At 42.4% G+C, this 18,688-nt stretch overlaps 1 long non-coding RNA gene across 4 annotated transcripts in view; it reads right to left on the bottom strand.

Moving 5' to 3' along the window:
- Window positions 1-14,835: 14,835 nt before the first annotated feature.
- LOC148900912 (uncharacterized) overlaps window positions 14,836-18,688 on the bottom strand; it is a 99,716-nt gene continuing 95,863 nt past the window's right edge. For 3 of the 4 annotated variants that reach the window (XR_016114529.1, XR_016114532.1, XR_016114530.1), the window contains exons 3-4: window positions 16,631-16,713; window positions 15,842-16,478 (exon numbers count right to left, since the gene is read on the bottom strand). This is a non-coding gene — a long non-coding RNA (uncharacterized LOC148900912). Of the gene's footprint in view, window positions 15,803-15,841; window positions 16,479-16,630; window positions 16,714-18,688 lie in introns of those variants that run through there. The other variant, XR_016114531.1, reaches the window with a different exon arrangement.

Below are 18,688 nucleotides of genomic sequence, written 5' to 3'. Positions count from 1 at the left end.
GAGATCCATCCTGGCTGGGCTGTAGCGAGTCAAGAGGCGGCCCTCCCTCCCTTTACATGTCAACTTCAGAGAGCATGCCTTTCGCAGCCTCTGAGCTTTGATACCAAAATAGTTCAGGAAGTCTGTCTTAAAAAAAGCCCCTACAGACCATGAATGCAAGGATGGTTGGGTAGAGGGTTGTGAGCGAGAAGATTGACTGACATAACACAAACAGAATCGGAGAAGTATTGCATATAGTATGTGAAGATTTGGCGGAACTTTACACTTGTATACCGTTGAACTTTTGAAGTTTTAGTGCCCACGAAAGACTAAAGGATTTCATGCGAGCACTCCATTTGATATGGTTTGAATGATCAGTTGGATGTGTCTGTATTACTTTAGTTTTTCACTGCCACTGTCAGTGTGATATCGGTGTCCTCTATGGTAGATAAGTACGCCTAGCGTAAAAGGATGAACTCTGAATGAGTCCACCCTGTTTTTTTTTAATTTGTCATTGGTCATTTTTTTCTGCTGCACGTGTAATGCTGCTTTCTCAAGTGAAAATACAATTGGTGCTTGTACTTCTTCATAACTGTTTGCTTTACGTGGAAATAAATGGGAACAGGAAAAATAGTTTGTCAAGATTCCATGTGCAGATCTATCTAGCATTATTAGTATATAGTATGATTACATATGTTAAGCAGATTCCTTACTTACAGACAGTGTATTGTCGGTGTTCAAATACCTGACATGTTTCGGCGACTACTTCCGCCTTCGTCAGAGTGTCACGGATGTTGCTGTGACGCGCCATTTTCAGCTGGTGTTGCTATGAGGGCGTGACCTACCTGTCAGAACTGACAGGCAAGCCACGCCCCCCGCTGTCCGCTCGTCCCTCCAGGATGCTGCTCCAGGTAGTAGAGAGCATGTAAGCTCCCTCATCCCTGTTGATGGTCGTTGGTCCTCGCTTTCGGATTTCAATGGCCTCCCTGATCCAGCGCTGATGTTTGTTGTCTTCGGTGCGGATGACTCTGGCCTTCTCCCAGTCCATGATGTGGTTCTCTCTTTTGCAGTGGTCCGTGATGGCTGATTTATGGTGCTCCTGTTGTGCTTGTTCTTTTATTGCTCTTGTTTGGATTGTTGCCAGCGGGGGGCGTGGCTTGCCTGTCAGTTCTGACAGGTAGGTCACGCCCTCATAGCAACACCAGCTGAAAATGGCGCGTCACAGCAACATCCGTGACACTCTGACGAAGGCGGAAGTAGTCGCCGAAACATGTCAGGTATTTGAACACCGACAATACACTGTCTGTAAGTAAGGAATCTGCTTAACATAGTTATCAAGTAGACAGGATGAATTTAGTACAACGAACGTAGTATGATTACAATTGTAGTAGATTATAAGTATTACAAGTATGATTTTTTGAAGGAGCAAATTAACTGCAAACAAATTCAAAATCTATTATATCAAAGGCCTTATGTTTCTGAAGTTGATCTTTATATTGAGGCTCTTTCACTAAGCTTAACTGCAGGGCAAAGTTTCAGTGCTTTGATGATATTCATTGACATTTAACCCAATCCCACCAAATCCATCCATTCATCAACCTATCCATCCATCCATACATCAACCCAATCCCACCAAATCTATCCATCCATTCATCGACCTATCCATCCATTCATCCATCAACCCAAATCCCACCATCCAGCCATCAACCCAGCCATCCATCCATCAATCAACCCAATCCATTCATCCATCCATCAATCAACCCAATCCCACCAAATCATCCATTCATCTGTCCATCCACCCAACCCACCAATCAATCCATCAATTCCTCCATCCATCCATCAAACCAATCCCATCAAATCCATCCATCCAAATCATTGCACCCACCCAACCCACCCATCAATCCATCCATCCATCCAACCATCCATCCATATATTTCTTCCTCCACCCATCCATCCATTCCTCCTTCATCCATCCATCCATCCAACCAACCCACCCATCCAGACAGACAGACAGACAGACAGACAGACAGACATTCCTCCATCCACACACACATCCATCATTCCTCCATCCGACCATCCCACGATCCATCCATCCATCCATTTTCTGATTCGCTTATCCTCACAAGGTTCACTGAAGCCTCGCCCGGCAGCAAGTGGGCAACACCACAAACTGGTTGCCAACCCATGGCAGGCTTTGATAAGGAGAAAAGACATTTTGTGTACTACATTTTCATTTAACAACAGAATATTAGTAAATTAAAACACATCATACAAAAGTTGGACTTTGAATCCGCTGTGCAGTTTTAGAGTAATTTTTTTTTTCTGTGAGATTGAATGTGGTTTGGTGCACAGAAGGATTTGGATGGGACTTTGAGGAAAAAATGAAGACAGTGTCAAAAAAAGGGGTTTGTAAACAAACGGTGTGCTTTGTGTGCTTTTCGAACAAGTGCTTTCTCGCTCTTTCTGTTCTCTTTGGCACATTTCCCAATCATCCTCCGTTTATGTTGTCCAGGCATTGTGATGAGGCGCAGCTCATCTTGTATGCACGTATTCGCATCCTAACGACCGGGCTCCACTGCTGGCCTTTGATCACAACAGAGGGAAATTAAAATCATGACACTGAATTATGAATACAATGACAACATGGACTGTGACAACTCTTTCCGCACACTACTTTCTCTTTCATGTTCTTTCTTGTCTTTCTTTTATTCAACGCCACCTCCCTTCTTTTTCGGCTGCTCCCCTATTCTTTAAGAGGAGGGAGATGAGGAGAAGGGGGAAGTTTCAAACGCCAATAACACGCAGTTTGATAAAACTGACAAGGGACTCAATTAAGGCCTTCCCCTGTCAAAACTGCAAGTTATATTTTATTAAGTGGCACCGTGCCACGCTACATCAAGCGACAACATCTGTAGACGAGAAGGCTGCAGTCGTCGGGTAAGAGGGACACGTGTTGCCACTTTTGGGAAACATCAGTCGCGGGGCATTTGAAATAGGCCTCGCCGTTTGGATGCTCGTCGAGATTTTTCCACAAAGTGTGTTTGAGGCAAGGAAAGACGCTTGCCCTCGTTTCCTCTCTGTGTTTTGAACACGCTTAAAACAAAAGACGAATTGTGCTGGTTTTTGTTCGAGCATCGATGGAACAAGTATGACGGAACAATTGTGTAAATCTAAAAAAAAAGAGATATCCAATAAAAAGTTGCCTCAGGGAGGGTCAACAAACCTGTTTTGTGGTCATGTGATGTTCACAAATTTAGTCAAGATACTTCACGCAGGAAAGGCCGTGATGGGAACAATGAACATGATGTGAGAAGTACTTGTTCAAAAAGATTCTTCTTGAATATACAAGAACTAAAACAAAGATAAAATAGGAAGATGCAGTCTGAGATTGATCGATGAAAAGGTTTCTTCAGACATCATCTGTACTTCTTTGAAGGTGTCGGATGTTCCGCTCATCATCCGAAAAGCTTCGTCAGTTAACTAAAATTATGCTGGTAGCTCTGGCCCTGTATATATCCCTAATATCCAGGTGTGGCGGTGCCAGACCTCTGCTTTGATAGGTCCATGCTCTAAGGTTGGGGGGAACAGAGGACTATTTCCTCAAGCTAATCTGATTACTTCTTTTGTCCTGTCTGATTATGTTCTATGACTGGCCCTGATTGCCCTATTCGCCCTGGTATCACCTCATCAGCATGACTAAGCCTATGCGGTAACGATCCAAGTAAGCACGATCCACATTGAGTCTCAAACCACCATGACGATTTAGTGAAGGGTTTTACATTTTTACCAAAAATTGCTTCTTTTACTCCCCTTTCAACTACAGATGACGGCTAAAGAAACCTTTTGACTGATGGACCCCTCCTGTACAATTGAGAATTTACACAGGCGTATATGTGAGATTGACTAAAAATGATTGAAAGGGATTGGGAAGGGTTGTAGAGTGACACTGTCAACTGGGGGCTTTTTATTAAATTGTTGTATGTGCCCAATGGGGGTGGGCTCCTTATTCCATGGTTTTTTTTTTAAACAGAATACATTTTTTTTGGTTTTGTCCAAAAGACACAGTTACTTTTTTTTTATTGAAATTGCCAATTTTTTTGAGCATGTCCTTAACGTTATTTCCGATTCTGTTGCATAAAGCACACAGATTAAAAGACAATCAACCTTTGTACTCATTTAATGTAGCTTTCTGAACAAAACATTACAAACAACTCTGGCGTTTTACAACAACAGCATTGTATAGGATGAAAGCTCCTTCCTAGTTTCGATTCTGCTCTGAATAAAAGGGAATGCTTTTGAGGCAGGGGAAAGAAAGAGAGCAAGCAAACACTGATGTTGCAGTTAGATGAAACTTTAATGCCTTTCTTGTAATTGGGATTGATCTTGTAGGATGGTGTGCTCACCAAAAAAAAAAGACCATGTGTGTTTGTTCTGAAGCGTGTCACCTGACCTGCCGGGGTTGTTTGCGCATGGCCGCCTTCATCTTCAAAATACGTCCACGCGAGCCCGTGACGGAACTGACACTTGCTGCTACAAGATCTCATTGCTGCTGACCATACATAGTCTGTTTCATGTAGAACAAAAGAACCAGCGGATGACACAAAAGGCTTGGGGGTTCAAAAGCACCGTTGGCGTAGGGTTGCCCTCGTACCGCAAACATGAAACAATCAGTGTACGAGCGTCCGCAGCCAAGAGGCACACACCTGCAGCAACACTGCTCAAATACTGCCTGTGTGTCATTGTAGGGGTGCTTCAAACACAAAGTTAGCGATTAGAGCAAATGATGTAATTAACATCATCCTCTTCTGCTGTATTGCTGGCATTGATTTCGGGCGAGGTGTGATTTGGATATATCAGAGCACCACCAATATCTTATCATACTTTAAGACACCGGGCTATAACTAAACACAGTCTGCAAACGTGTGAAAATATACACACATACACACACGCACACGCACACGCACACACACACACACACACACACACACACACACACACACACACACACACACACACACATATAAATAAATAAATAAATAAATAAATAAATAAATAAATAAATAAATGACACCCCTCAAATAAGCATTTTCAAGAAAATATGACATCTGTAAAGCAGAAGTGAAAGGTGGTATTAAAGGTCACCACAGGCAGACATGCAGATCCGGGATAAAGGCAGTTTCCAAGTGTTCACTTTTTTACTTTTTGAAAATTACATGGACGAACTCTCATTCACAAAATATGAGCATAAACAGTGGTCGTATCGATGCGTAATGTTCAAATTTGTGGGAATTTTAGGTACCTCAACCTTTGCTATCAAATCACGTTAGCGAGTTCTGTGAGCGATAAACAATATTTGGTCGAATACACTTCAGATTTGAACGTGCATTTTTTTTAATGGGAAAGGACTACAAATTTTGTGATTTCATAATGATTTCTAATGCCTCATTGCTAATATGTTTTAGTATGCATAATAAATTGGAAGTGGGGCAAAATAAAGTCATTGCAAATACGGTGTGTGGTAGTGTTTTTAGTTTCCTGGTACTACCTGCGGGCTGCTGTGTCCTAACAAGGTAGCAGGTGTGTTGTCAGCCCAGGGGCACTGTGTCTGTTCTCGGCCAAGCTTTTGGTTCCCTCACTGACGGTTTTTTTTTTTTTTTTCGCAACCAGAATACTTTCACAACTCTGCAGCTGCTGTGTTATGCATGTTGACTCGCGATGGCTTTTTCCTTTGTTCTTTTTCTCACACAATGTCACCCTGATGCTGGCCATATGTGAGGATTAATGGCAAACACTAAACAAATGGAAGCATGCACATGTGATGAGTTAGCAACTTTAAACAATAGCCAGGATTCAAAGCCAGGAAATATAACAAATTACTTTTGCTCTGACATCAAGACGCGTAAAGTCAAACAATGTACAATAAGAAAAAGAATACAAACAAAACAAATCATTATTAGCTTTGACCCGACGACTCTAATTGGATGCACACATACTTGCGGGGGGAATACTTAAGTGGTCTTTAAATGTTGCATTAATCAAACATTGGTTAATGTGAACTGACAAGAAGGTAGGCAATCTGGCAACCATCTGGAAGACATGCCGGTCAGTCACGGCGAAGTGAGAAAGAGGGATGGTTGAACTTTAGGTTACACCCCCCATCCCCCCAGAACATGCGACGACCGAAGAGGCAAACGACAAAGACAAAGTATCGCAGAAAATGCAAAATTAGACGACACATATGTTTTGGGTGCCTAAGTGTGGACACAAAAGTACTCTAAGTCCGTTTCTTGTCACACACAAACACGAGCTACAAATGACATTCCGAAAACACAGCTGAACACATTTAACAGGCGACTTGTGGTATGACTGACTGCAACCAGTAACTGTGGAATCTTGTTTGCACGCAGCTTTCTGTTGCTCCTAATAACATTATTGCCTGCATATGGCTGTGGAAATCTAAAAAAAACTCTTGTCACAAAGCGCCCTATTAAGGAAAATAGGTTGGGTATACATTGCTCTTCAATTGCTGCTGTGGACTGCAAATTTCCCCATTGCGGGACGAATAAAGGTATTCTGATTCTGATTCTGATAAATTATCTGACAAAATCCATATTTTTTTTGCCCGAGCCAGATGAGGCATCTGATCAGGATGCCTCCTGGATACCTCCCTGGTGAGGTCTCCCTGGTGAGGTCAGAAGAACCCACGGATGACCGAGGACACGCTGGAGAGACTAAGTTACCCAGCTGGCCTAGAAATATCTCGGGATCCGCCAGGAAGAGTTGGAAGAAGTGGTTGCCCCCGTGACCCGACCCCGGATAAGAGGCGGAAGATGGGTGGATGCATGGAAATGGAATCGGGCAGATTGGATATTGCACACAGTCAATGCCAAGCGTGAACATAATGCACACTATACTAAGATTGCTTCACAAACAAATTGCTCAGAAAAGGGGGATGATCATTTGAACATGTTAATGCGGTACAAGACTTAAAAAAAAATCACCCCAAATCCATTTGTGCGTCCTCAACAACAAATTTAGGATAGTCACGATAGCGTGATGTTGATCTGAAATGGACCTGTAGCCAATTAAGACATGACTTGATCCCGACGCTGTTTTCCAGACATGAGTAAATGAGTAATAAGTTGTTCAGAGTTTGTGCGATGAAAATATTTACCACAGAAATGTCATTGTCATAAGATTGTTTTGTTGAAAAACGTTCACTGAATTGGCGACACATGAGACATAAATTCAACTGTTGTAACATTCACACAATCCAATACATATTGATATATTTATTTAGCAGTTGAAGCTGCAACAAAGAGCTGAACATGGACAGGTAATATATACAGGAAATAATGCAGTGACAAACTTAGTCGAAAGAACCAGTGAGTAAAACAAAGATCACGTTGGAATCATGCCGAGTCGAATGCCAAAAATTACAAGTGAGTTTTGAGACAGGTTTTAAAGATGGGCAGCATGGGGGCTTGCCGACTGTGGGACCAGAGCGAGTGGGACATGCAACGGAAAAGGCTCGATCCCGTCTGAGCCTCCGTTGAGTTTTTGGCACATCTAATAATGTCTGGTCAGCAGACCAGAGGCCCCGGGAAGGTGTGTAGGGGTGGATGAGCTCAGAGCGAGGTTATTTAATGACTTGAAGACAGATCTCGAAAAGAACTGTAAAATTAAAGGGGAGCCAATGAAGGGATATCAGAGTAGGTGTTATGTGCTCCCTCTTACGAGTACCAGTCAAGAGGTGAGCAGAAGCATTATTGACCAGCTGTCGACACTTCGTGGAGGATTGACAGACTCCAAAGTAAATTGCATTATACTAATCAAGCCGAGATGTGACCAAGACGTGAATTACTGATTCAAGGTGTTCATGAGAAAGGAGAGGTTTTATTTTAGCCAGGTGCCCAAGATGAAAGATGCTAGATTTAACAACCACACCATTGTGTTGGTCAATTTTAAAGTCAATTGAATGTAATCAATTTTTATTGGTCCAATTATTTAATCCAGTCATATCTTCAATAACATTTAAAAATAGGTATTTTGCAATCATCTTGCTGCATCAAAAGCAAATGACGAAACTTGCATATTTTCCCTATGCACAGCAGAGCTCATGCCTCACAAATTTACACTGAAGTGAGGTTGAGTCACTAGCGGTGGATCCCTGCGACGCTAACGAGGCGAACAAGAAGAAAAGTGACTAGACTGTGATACGAGCAACTTAGGATTCTTCTAGTCTCCTTGCCACACTTTGATTCGATCCCTCCAGCGGTTAGAGCCATTTTGATTTTTACCCGCCCGTAGCGTACTTAAGACTTTTATATGAAATCCTTGAGTCTGATTTCACATTGTTCTCCACCTAAGTTATGTATGACAAACGCCCGGGGGCCAAATCACCATCAAAGAAGCTCATGGCAGGGACGCAGCACTTCCAAAGCTTCTAAAGTGATGACAGATGTCACTTGCGAAGCACGAGCGAGGGGATGAAAGTGGCGGGGATGTGACGGGGCGGCGTGAGGACGGTGAGTCCGTCGTGACCTGCTGTTGAGGTCTAATGGGAGAGACTACAGGCGCTGAAGCACTCGGCGAATACCGAAAGGGTTCATGGCTCTTAAATGTCACAGGCACCAAGATTACAAGCTAACTCCCTAGAATCCCACCAGACAGACACCGGACCAGTCGGTTAGCATTCAACATGCTGTCAACTGATTGGGATGGAAGTGTCTCCACCGGTTATACTCATTGAATTCGTCGGGGTACACAGAGAGAATAGTTTATATTAGGCAATGAAAAGGGGGCCACGGGCTTCTCTCGTCGCTACGCTCACCTGGGTACTCCTCCCTGGTGTGACAGCACGAGAGGACTCGACAAACAAGGAAGAGCAGTGAAGCAACTTTGAAACAAACAGGCAAGTGAGCGCAGGCGAAGCAAAACAAACTTAAGAAATTCACAGAATGCGCCCACCACCACCGCCACTACCCCTTGCGCCCGCCCCACCCTCTTCCATTGCTTTCTCCGCCGTGTCTTTATTGTGGCTTGATATGTCACCACTGTATATATCTTCTACTTACTCAGGACTTCAAGTGGCTGTCTGTATTTTGCTGCGCCATAAATTATTCAGCGCCGTGTGTCTTCTTAGTATCTGTGCCTTCCGCTGGGTTGCCATCTTATATCCCCTCCTCTGAAACAGGGAGGCTTTGAAAGAGAGTTTGCAAAAGGTAACACAGGAACTTCAGCTTCGACAACCATTTCATAGTCATAGCTCTTGTCAAGCACATATATTTGTTCCGGCACGAGGAAAATGTGTAAAACGAAAACAGCAGGGAGGAAAAAAAAGTTGTACTTGAATATGACAAGGAGACCAACAAGCCCCACGACTACACCGACAACAACTTGGACGAGAAGCATAACTAAAAATAATAACATTGTCGTGCAGCCTCCAAAGTCAAAGACTATAAATTCGGTGCTCCAAATTCCACAACGATTTCAAGAGGTTGTCACAATAATGAAAAAGGGAACCGTCAGATGCGTTGGTGAAGCGTTCATGGATTGATTAATGAACTCATTCACTGCCATTCCCAAATGTATTCGGGGATTGAAAATTCTTGTTTGGGTGCCGATGAAGCGGTGTCCATGAACTCTGGCAATGTTTTCCCCTTCCACAAGGGGCATTATTTCTCTTTTTTCCATGTTAGCGCTTTGTTCCAGCTTCGGCTGTTGTTAAAGTGCTATATAAATCAATATGTATGTAGTGGATTGTATTTTGGACAGCTGCACACATTTCAAGTTCATATAACAACCGACCCATATAATTTAGAAGTTAATTATTTCGTACACTGCATTGAATGTTTATGTAGTCCTAAAACTCAATATTCTGTGGATCCTGGAAGTGACAATGACAAAAACCCTGGCACTGGAGTGGACACTTTTTTGCACATGTCTGGCAGTGAATGAGTTAATAAACATAAATTCCTTTTTGAAGTGCTGGTTCATTATCCGGACCCCCGTTGAATTGGAAAACCCATAGCTTGGACTCAAAATATACATTTTGTGACATTGGTCCTGATACTTTTCTGTCACCCTGCATATGTAAATATCCATATGAGACTGCATAACATTACTGTCCAAATGTGGAGAGGTGACTTGATCCCAATTAATCACACAATCCCGGGGAGAAGTGTCACATCCCATCTCCATCTCTGTTCTGTCATCCTCCCCGGTTGCTCCTCGATCTACTTTACTCTTTCTTTTACAGACACACACACACACACACACATGAACATACACACCATGCACAACCAAACCTAGCCACAACCCTGTCTTACAGAGACTCTCCCTCCCCTTCTTTTATTTAAAGCACACAAGGGTCTGAAGTTGACAGGTCTTCTGGCATGGGGCACTTGGTCCCCACCTGTCCCCCGGCCACTTCCCCCAGAAGGCTGAGTGCCAGAAGAGCTGCCAAAACAGGATGAAGCCTTGGGCACTGTATCCCCCAAAGAGCGACGGTGTTTGCTCTGCACTACAATCAGTGAAAGAGACGGTATTTTGTACACCACAAAAACAACACATCTACCTGAAAATGTAAACTGAAAGATCTCATATCTGCTATAGTTGCTATCTCTCAATCTCCTTATCTCTCTATTTTTCTATGTATCTCTCTGTCTGTCTATCCATTCATCTAGCTATCTATCCATCTAGCTAGCTATCTAATTCTCTATCTAGCTAGCTATCTAGCTATCTATCTATCCATCCATCCACATACAGTACACATACACACAAAAACGGCAGAGCAAAATCATTCATTTATTAAATATATATCACTCGACAATGTATGAGAATTTACATATACATTAATATTCACTAATGAATTCAACGTTCTGTCATCCAAAGGTTTCCTTTAATGACACCTGTAAGGTGAATCTATGGGTAACTGTGATTAAACATAGACCGTGTTATTTTATTCTATTTGTAAGTGCAGATCAAAAATGAGAGGCAAGGATACAGCACATTGGATACAGGAGTCGTGTCATAGCTTTGTCTTGATTTATCCCGATATATCCCTTTCTGGTATTCCCTTTGAAAATGGAAAACTTGCATCTCGTGAAATCACACACAAAGTCGGCAGAGTGTGTATTACACGTTGTTGTTCCGCCTCGCTGTTTTTTTTCTGTATCAGCCTGCTCAAGGTTTTTTTGCTATATGTTATCAGAAGTGTAAGGAAAAGGAGAAATTGAGTTTTGTGTCCTCATTCAATCCATACATGAAAGATGATGGTTAAAGAAAGCTGTATTTGTTACGCTTCCTCCAACTCCCAAACTTTTGGCTTTAGATTTATTGAAATGATTCTCTTTGGAAGCAACGTAAGTCAAGGTGTTCAAGCCTTTATTAATTGAGCGGACAATTGATATGTCATAACTGTCAACCAAGTGGACAGTGAACTGTATAACTTAAAAGGTGAAGTCTCATAAGATTTTGTGACTTTTCTAATGAGAAAGATTTGAACAGCACAGTTTGTTGATGCTGGTTGGATTCCAAATCGTCCTACTTTTGAATGCTTCCACGTTGGAGTTTTGACAGTGTTTGAACAAACACAGCTGTTCTTCTTCTTTTACCTTCAAAGTCCTCATTAATGTTTGTTTTTTTTTTTGAAGAAGACTGCAATGGAAGAAGCTTAAGAATTGAACAGGAGCCCAGGGAAAGTGATCCAGGAAGAAGCAGTCCATGGGGGGGCACAGAAAAACCTACATTGGGACCTGAGGAGGAGGGAAAGCCCGCATCTTGGGAACCAACCTTGAGGGAGAGGAGGAGTAATAAGAAAGGTTTGCGTTCCCCAAACAGTGAAAACTCCCACCTCCTTTACCATCTTTCCAATCGCTTTTCACTCTACAACGCAGAAAAGGGAGAAATAGTAAAAATGGAACAGTGGGATATGTATTTATGATGCTAATGAAGCCCCATGTGTTTTCCACAGGTGTAAATCTTGTTAATCATTCGCAGGTGAGTGAAAGCTGCTTGAAACGAAATCTACAAAGGAGCTTGGTGAGAGGAGGTGGGCCAAATATTCAAATATGTATCTTGGATGAAACACCATAAAAGTAGACGTTGCACTGGAGAGATATTAACCTTCAACAGCCATGGAAAAACTGTGAAACAAAATGTAATGATTCTAAACGGTTCCCCAAAAAAAAACCACAATGTGTCCATGTTCATTTTATCTTTTTCTTTATGTCTTTATTTGTTTGTTTAGTTATTATAGTTAGGGTTCAGGTTTGGTTTGATCATGGCTTGGTGAAGGTGACATTGAGCGAAGGTAAAAGAACGGATCCAAATATTGAATGATGGTTCGAGGAAGGGTGATACAATGTTTAGCAAATCTACCTCACAATGCAGAGGTCCTGGATTTCGCATGACTGTGTGGGTGTGTTCTGAGTACTCTGGTTTCCGCCCACATTGTAAAAACATATTCAAGATTGGCTGTATAACTATCTCAGTGTGTCCCCAGCCTACTGCTCTACGAGAGCTGGGATAGCCTCACAACCCTTGTGAGGATAAAACAGTCCAGAAAACGGATGGATGGATGGTTTATAAGAATGGGACAAATGAATCAATGATGGTGGTTATAGATGCTGTTGAGGTTTGGGTAGTGGCGTGAAGAGATTTAGGTTAGTCAAATGGGTACTTTTGGGGAACTGGGTAGATGTAAAAAGAGGAAGGGGGCAACCATGTGGCATACTGGACAGCTCCGTTCTTTAATATTACGACAATTGCAAATGGGCAACGACGGGCAATGAGGTTTGATGATTCGCCATCCCCAGACATTTGTAAGTGCACCTCTATGGTGGGAATATATCCATGTAAAAACACAGTTCCAGATGATCCTGTCACCTGATTTCTTTTTTTTAATACTTCTTACGATTTACCAGATTCCGGTCCATCTCTCTTAACTACCTTCCCTTGCGCACGCCTTCCATGCGCCAGCTGCTTTGAAATATCTACTGTAGACTTAGACTGGGTAATTATGAGTTACAAAGCTCACTGACCTTGTCAAGATCCCCCTGCCCTTTCCCGGCAACAGCAGTGCTTGGCAGGGGAGGAAAGGGTGGGGAGGGTGTACATTCTGTGTCTTGTATGGTTGCCCGTGACAAACACACACTCACACACATACACACAAATAAATACACACCAGCAATAGAGCACTTTACCAGGTAGGGTAAAGGGCTGAAGTCAGTGACAGAAGGGAGTTTTAACAAGGATGCAGGGCAGGCAGAATATGCAGCAAGAGGGACAGTACAAAGAAAAAAACGGGTGGGGCAGATGAATGGGGTCACAAATTGATGCAGGGGTTAAATGCCACAAATGCCATGCCTCAAAGCCTCATAAAGACAAGCTCTGAAGTGCTCCCAAGGTCAGGCCGTGCACCTGTGTGGGGCTATCGGCAAGGCTAGCATGCACAAGTGCTTCCACTGAGCCTATTAGTGAACACTGTGTGGAACAAGTGGCTGCACAAAAATAAAGGGATGGATTAAAGATAAGTTGATTATACTGCGCAAAAATGCAAGGGGGGGGGTGTGGGGGTCTGGAAGGGGGGGGGGGGTATGGAGTAACGTCAAACCACACGACAGTCAAAAGGGATAGACATTACACAAACTTTCCATGATTGGCTCTCTGGAAATGTAATAAAGACATGTTGTTTTCAAAATATTGTTTTGTTGTGGTAAGTTGTGCTCTTATGGTAGTTTTTTAGCGACAACATTAATTGATTCAACACTCAACAAGCCTATAAGGAAAACCCCAAACAGGTACACTGTGGAAAGCTATCATAATTTCTGGGGGGGATGAATTATATGTATACAGTAAAGTTTCGTTATATCGATATCGGTTATATCGATAGTACTGCTTATTACGATACTATTTCTATGAACGCAAGGAGAAAATTTACATGCCGCAGGATCGGATATATCGATAGTCCGGTTATATCGATATTTTTTCCGACTCCCGAGAATATTGATATAACGAGATTTTGCTGTATATATATATATATATATATATATTTCTCCACTGTGAGACTAATAAAGGCATATCCAATCCAATCCAATATAGTGGCTGGATGAGGTCAGAAGACACAGCAGGACTCGTAGCATGACAAGAAAAGTTATAAACCCCTCCTTGAGCGCGACAGTGATGAAAACATCCACATTTATCCTGGCGGCTAATTCTTCAATTAGATTCTGTAAAAGGAAAGAGCTCAGCGCATGCTATCTTCAGGATTGTCCAAATTAAAGAATGGACAAGAGGACTTGATGTTTAAAGCACACCACACGGCCCTCGCATGACAGGCCCTAAAAACAGCACCCAAGCCAGACAACCAATGTGAGATGAGTCTGATCCTTTGCTTAGGTCCAATATGCGCTAACGTTGTCACCTAAACCATTATTGTCTCATGAACTTAACAGGCGGGAGGAGCCTTTAGCCAATTACAGGGTGGCATTTGTGTTAAGCAGGAGTGTGTGTTATTTGAGACCAGCCAATTAAAATCACTTATGGCTCGGGTAATATCCAGTGATTTAGGTTGGGGGATGGGGTGATGTGGGATTATCCTCAGCGTAAACTGATCTCATTCTCTTTCACTCCAACACACACATACACACATAAGCTACAGACTTCCCATGCACATGCATTTCAACACACGCAACCGACAAATGACTAGGCAACCTTGGCCGTCGTTAGTGTGCATGCTTTTGTCATTCCCAGACAGGCAATGATGCGGCTCACTCAAGATCGAGACAGAAGTCATTAACAACACAAGCACTCACATAGTTGATTAGATCCACAGTTGTATTTGTTTATTTATTTGTATTCACTTAATGCAAACCTGATTGGGAGAAGAACATGATTTTAAACAGTTGGGTTTTAGACATCACGTAATATGTATACCCACTTTCAAGGACATCTATGCTGGATAATTAAAGATTAAATCACTGTTAAATACAGTGTTCCATATCAGACCACAACTTGCAAAAAATCTGTCAGTATGACTCTTGTAATATCGCATAGTGTCATAAAATGTTTGCAGGACTTTTGCTGCCTTTATGTGTCCAATAGAGTGTGCAGACCTCCGCAGAACATGAATGTGAGACTTACTTCCACGAATGGACATAAGTCATACTTTACTTCCGAAATTATCACGAAAAGACATTACAAAGTACTTTACTTCCGAAACAACAAGAACCCATTTTATTTTCACAAAATAAATATAAAATGAGAACATGAATCAGATGAACGGTCGTAACATACTGTATATGATCTCCTACATTGAAATGAGTTATTACACCGCTTATTAAGATGCTTCTCGCAAATAATTGTGTCATATCTTAGTTATATATTATAAGTTCGAATATAAACCCATCATGCAGCCTGGTGCACTGAGAATGACACCATCAATCTGTGGGCTGTGTTTTACTTTCACCTACTTGTGGCTTCACTACGCTTACCAGTGCTGCTTTTAATTTTCCCCCATGGGTCCTTGAAGGCATCTTAAGAAAACCAATGAAATGCATCCTCAAACCTCAAACGAACATGTCTGTGCAGGCTAAAGTGGCAAAGCAGAATGTGTTCTGCGCAACAGATTAAGGGATAGTCAATGCTGTTCACTAAATGTGTCCACTGACTCAAAGTGACTAACTTCTTGCCACCACAGGTGTCTCTCGGATCTCTTCCATCATAAAATATAATCAATTTGAAATGTAAACATGAATGTTGACACACCTTCAGGCTGTCCAAGAGAACTGGTCAGGGATCACACTCTGTAGTTTTCAATCTTGAAATAAAAAAAACAAAAAGCAGTTGAGCCGCACAAACGGTGTCATAAAAATATGTCAGTCTATAACACAATTACAAAACATTCACACCCATGCAAACAGTAATCCCGAAATTTAAAACCTTTTTTTGTTCATAAACGAGTGTACAAAGCGCAGCGGAGTTCAAAGCTAAACTGGCCTTTCAAATGATTAAACTGAAATATTATCATCATGTTCCCATGTATGTATATTTTTTGGTATCCCCCGCATCGGATGGGAACAACTGCTCTGCCAGTTTCATGTTGGCATGGACAAAAGCCCGTCTATGATTTCAACATGAACCTCGGTGGGCCAATCTGGCCGCTGCCCATCTAGAACGGGCCAAATTTCAGCCTCGCTCAGGCTCAATACACACTGGTGATTACCGCGAGGGTCAACAACAGTCATGCTAGCGCGGTTATAAATATAAGCCCCGGTGTGATCGCTGTAGTTCCAAAACAGAGGTTTTCCTGCTGCTCTGGGAACCGAGCACACAGACCTTGTTGGCCTCCGAGGGCAGGAGACTGCGCATCGGGTTTGTGCGGCCAGCTGTTGGCTCTCTTGCCAGCGGAGGATCATTAGGCCGTGAAAATGGAGGACACGAGCATACGGAAGAGAACTGCTGGCATGAAGAGAGATTGATGAAGGAAGTGATATCTGGGTTGGACGACAGTGAGACAGAAACAAGACGTAGGGCAATGACTGAAGTTGAATTAGACGATATGTTGTCTACTTTTCACAGACGTTCACATGACTTCACAAGAGATGAATCGGATGCAAGGGACAGATGGAAACAAAAAACAACATACCGACATACTGTAGGTATTCTTATGCTGAAGGTTCTTGCAGTTCAATAGACGTCATCCACGGCTGTATTCGACTGTTAAGCAAACTGTTAAGGGACATTAGACAGATATGTTAGGATTAGTGTAGGACTTTGGGACTTTCTCAAAACGGAATTACAAATGATAACTTTTGAGATCTCCGGCTGTTCAAACATGTTGGAGGTGTTTGTGGAGGTACTGGCACAATAGTACTTTGTTTGTGCTACTCGATGAGACAGTGAGGCAAAAAGTAGGCTGTAGCACAGTTTAAGTGTCCGAGAAGTTATAAAATATGAACCAACAGCTTTTCCTTAATACACCGATTTAAAAATGATTTGCACATTAGCCTCTGTCACAAATTCCCCACTGAGTGCTTACTCTGAGGTGGCTCCCCCACAGAACGACCTTCGAATAAGTTCAACTGATCTTGGAATTTTGGCAGTGATATTTGTAAGGCCACAGACTTTGTTTATATATCAAATCTATGGAGGCTATTCTCAATGCATCCTATGATTAATGGGCAACTTGTCCAGGGCGTAATCCTTGCTCCCCCACATCCCTGAACAGCATGAGCAACTCAGGAACACATAGCCTAATCTAATTAGAGGGATAGTGGTGAAATTAAAAAAAATGTTGGCAATGATCTCACATCAACTCTGCCATGTTGCTTATGAACCCATCTGCGTTCAGATCAACACGGGTGGCCCTCATCCACTTTCACAACCCTGAGTCAGTGGTCAGTCATATGGCTTATATTGTCCGTCCTGACCCCTACATTAGCATTAGCATGGAGGCTTAAGCCAACTAATACCGCCAGCTGTGCCGGTTTGCTCCCCCCGAGCCCCCTCCCAACCACTGCCGGGGATAAAAGCAAATGGAGCAACATCAGGGAAGGGCCATTTGGGCGGGGTGAGGTGGCATCCCTGGGGGGTAAGCGGGACTGTGGTGCCCTCTTGTGCCAAATGCTAATATTTTTGTAGGACAGTGGCAATGGGAAAGAGCAGAAATTGCGTAGTGTTGCTGTTGGATGAAATACTTGGTGTGACTGGTCTTTAAAAAAAATACTGAGTTTATTTTTACATTCTCTTCATGTTCGATTATACACATCAATAACTAACAGACTTATTTGAAGTACAGGGACTAATTAGCTTCAACTTTTTGTTCATAAAACGTGATTGAGTTGGATTTTACTACCCTAATATCAAATTTGGCCAGCTTTCGTCAACAGTCTTATAGCACAACACATGCACTATTTTCTATGTCTTAAGTTTATATTTTCATTTTATTTACTCTAGCTTGGCAAGCAGACTGCCGTCACAAAATCACGCCAAGGCAGAGACAGACAGACAGACAGACAGACAGACAGACAGACAGACAGACAGAAAAGGGCAGGGCAGGGCTGAGCTGGCTACACTGCCTCCTCGGTTAAGATGATAATTGCCCTCAGTGATGTATAAAAGATATCCCACAGAGCCTTGTGAAACACTATTAGCAGGCATCGGTTGAATTGTTCATGAGCTGCCTCCAGATGAGGAGGAATAACTGTGGAAGATTAATAAGACTTCCCTTTGAGCGCCATAATCATAATGTGATGCATGTGTGTGGGCCCAAGTGTACATTTGTATTTTCAGCCCTTGCCTCTGAAGACCTTATTACAAAAATACACATTTCCACAAAGATAATTCCAAAGCTCTACAATTATGCAATGGGGTGCAACAGTCATAGCAAGGGTCATTATCATTGTACTCCAATCTGGCTAAAATGACTGGATGCTTAAGATGGGCCCCAGGAGCTCTGATTAAAACGGATGCTCACAAGGCAAATTGCGAGGTCAAATCTTGCACCGGGATGTAATTTTATCGCCGAGTGACATAAAAGTGGCCTTATTACGGTGAATTTTCACTTTTGTAGGTTCCTGATGCCTAATAGAAGGTTGAAGTTGGCGAATAAAGAAGCCACAAAGGAGAATTATCTCATTAGAAAAATATAGAAATTAAATTAGCAATTAAAAAAAATTGTGTAAAAACTTTAAAACCCATTAAC

The sequence above is a fragment of the Hippocampus bargibanti genome, linkage group LG03, assembly GCF_051943395.1.
Source record: "Hippocampus bargibanti isolate YZ-2025 linkage group LG03, ASM5194339v1, whole genome shotgun sequence".
Taxonomy (NCBI): domain Eukaryota; kingdom Metazoa; phylum Chordata; class Actinopteri; order Syngnathiformes; family Syngnathidae; genus Hippocampus; species Hippocampus bargibanti.
Note: the sequence above shows the minus strand (reverse complement) of the source record. Positions and strands in the feature narration are given on the sequence as shown.